The sequence below is a fragment of the Physeter macrocephalus genome, chromosome 9, assembly GCF_002837175.3.
Source record: "Physeter macrocephalus isolate SW-GA chromosome 9, ASM283717v5, whole genome shotgun sequence".
NCBI lineage: Eukaryota > Metazoa > Chordata > Mammalia > Artiodactyla > Physeteridae > Physeter > Physeter macrocephalus.
Genome location: NC_041222.1, coordinates 70,401,930 through 70,405,125, shown reverse-complemented (window position 1 = coordinate 70,405,125; position 3,196 = coordinate 70,401,930).

Sequence of the window (3,196 nt, the reverse complement as noted above, 5' to 3'; positions counted from 1 at the left end):
ATGCTCAACATCACTAATCATTAGAGAAATGCAAATCAAAACTACAATGAGGTATCACCTCACACCAGTCAGAATGGCCATCATCAAAAAATCTACAAACAATAAATGCTGGAGAGGGTGTGGAGAATAGGAAACCCTTTTGCACTGTTGGTGGGAATGTAAATTGGTACATTCACTCTGGAGAACAGTATGGATGTTCCTTAAAAGCTAAAAATAGAACTACCATACAACCCAGCAATCCCACTACTGGGCATATACCCTGAGGAAACCATAATTCAAAAAAGAGTCACGTACCACAATGTTCATTGCAGCTCTATTTACAATAGCCAGGACATGGAGCACCCTAAGTGTCCATGGACAGATGAATGGATAATGAAGATTTGGCACATATATACAATGGAATATTACTCAGCCATAAAAAGAAATGAAATTGAGTTATTGGTAGTGAGTTGGATGGACCTAGAGACTGTCATACAGAGTGAAGTAAGTCAGAAGGAGAAAAACAAATACAGTAACACATGTATATGGAATCGAAAAACAAAAATGGTTCTGAAAAACCCAGGGGCAGGACAGGAAAAAAGATTCAGACCTAGAGAATGCACTTGAGGACACGGGGAGGTGGAAGGGTAAACTGGGACGAAGTGAGAGAGTGGCATTGACATATATGCACTACCAATGTAAAATAGATAGCTAGTGGCAAGCAGCTGCATAGCACAGGGAGATCAACTCTGTGTTTTGTGTCCACCTAGAGGGGTGGGATAGGGAAGGTAGGAGGGAGAAGCAAGAGGGAGGAAATATGGGAACATATGTATATGTATATCTGATTCACTTTGTTGTAAAGTAGAAACTAACACACCATTGTAAAGCAATTATACTCCAATAAAGATGTTAAGAAAAAAAAAAAGTACTATGACCAAGCAGGGCACAAAGGAAAATATACAAATGACCGATAAACATATGATAAACATCCTACTGTTATTAATCAAAGAAAGAAAAATTAAAACAATAATAAGAAAACATTATTTATTAAATTTGTAAATGTGATATACTGTCATGTACGGTGAGGGAAAATAGTTTTTGATGGGAATGTTAATTGGAAATAATAATGACAATAATGTTAATAATAATAATAAACATCTCTGAACGTTTCCTCTCTGGCAGATTCGATTATGATAATGTTGCATATTTTACCTATTAAATCTTCATAGTGATTACATGAAGTAGTTTCAAGAATTCCATTGTACAGTTGAGGAAACTGAGCCACATAGAATCAGCCTCTGTTCCCATAGCCCGATTGACTACAGAGCCTGCATTCTACCTTTTCCAGAAAGGTACACTCTATCTGGAAAATACTTAAATAACTAGTTAAATGTCCAAACCCTTTGACATGGCAATTCAAGAATTTCTCGTAAGTGTTTAAAACTATGACAAAAAAATGGTGTAAACGGGTAGACAGTGTAACATTATATATAACAGTAAGAACTCAGAAACAACCTAGTGTCCAGCAATTGGGAATTAATGGTGATACATCAATACTGTGTATGTGGTCTGTATTATTATACTTAGAAGATTATTTGATTACATTAGGAATGACTATATTCAACTAGTAAGCAAGTTGCAGAAGAGTATATACTGTATAATTATGATCTTCATAAACACAAACCTATATAAACACACACATCTGTGAAGAATATTGGGAAGTTTGTTCATGAAAATGTTGGTTTATCCCTGAGTGCTTAGGATATTAGTGATATTTAATTGCATGTCTGTCTATTCTAATTTTTTCCCGTTGAGAGTATATTAAAGCGAACAGTCTCTTTGTCATAATCACAAGCTCAACACATGTGACTCTTTATGACACAGGAGAAAGAGTTGAGCAAGTCCAGTAGAAACGGTGCCTGTAGGACAAAAGAAGCATAACTCAGTCAACGTGGTGAAACTCTGCATCTTTTAACAAACATCTGAAATGTTACTCAAGGACACAGAAGGCTTCCTCTAAGTTGTAACTGAAAGGAGTAAACAATAAAGGAAAGGTTGCTCTCTTCATTTCCCAGTAATGTTATCTGCTCACACTTGCTTTTAGTGGTTCTGAGAGTTTAATCCCTGTGTCCTAAACAATGTCAGTTTCACAGCTTCCTGTGGTAGATAGATTGTTCTAAAAACTCACAGTTTTAATAGTCAGAGAGCTCTTTCCTGATTATCCATTATAAATGTTCTCCCTCAGTTTCCTCCTAGTCAGTCTTCTTTGCATCTTGGTAATTATAGATTGTTCCAAAAGTCTGCAGACTGACTCATGCTTTTAGGGTTTTATGGCAGCAACCTGTATTCTCAGATATTTTACTTGTAGTTTAACTCATTCCTATCCCCTAGTGTGACTTCTCTATATTTTCTACAATTGATTCATATTTATGTGGTTTTCTACCATGCTACCGTGCTTAAAGCTCCCATTCCTGGTTAAGATAATTAAAAATGTATTTTCAGAAAACGTGATAGCTGGTCAGACTATGATTTATAGATTGGTAACTTTTTGATCTGGAGAAAATTTACCCAAAATATGAATGTAGTAAGTTAGCCTTCAGTTTGTTTAGTAAGCAGAAATATGAGCAATTTATTTTCCATGGATTAGGATGCTTTACTGTGAAGCTTATTGACATTTTAAGCTGATGTTCTGCCAGACAATGTGAAATTCTGCCCAAGTCTATGATCCGTGAGATTTTCCCCATAGGTCATTGTTAGGAATAGTGTGATGATGGCACTCAGGGATTGTTTTGCCTGTTTTGCCAGACTGTTTTTGAAATCAGCCTTAAAAGGAAATACAGCACAGGCTTTGGAACCAGACACGCCTGGGTGTAAGGCCAAATCAGCCGCTTACCAGCTGTATGACCATAGGCACAGGGCTTAAAGTCGTCAAACCTTTGTTTCTTTATTTATAAGAAGAGGATACTAATATTTACCTAATAGTGTTTCTGTGAAGATTAAATACAATAATAAAGACTTTTTATCCAGAAGATGCTCCATGAAAGTTTTTTGCATAAATTAAGGAAGTAATTAATTTTTACTCTTCATACCCTTCTCAAGGGTAGAATGATAGCCCTTAGGCATGGACTGAGATCTTGCTGATAAATGTTCCAATGATTCTCAGTTTCTTCTTATACTTTCTATGGTTTTAAATGTTCATTTCAATCTAAATGAACAG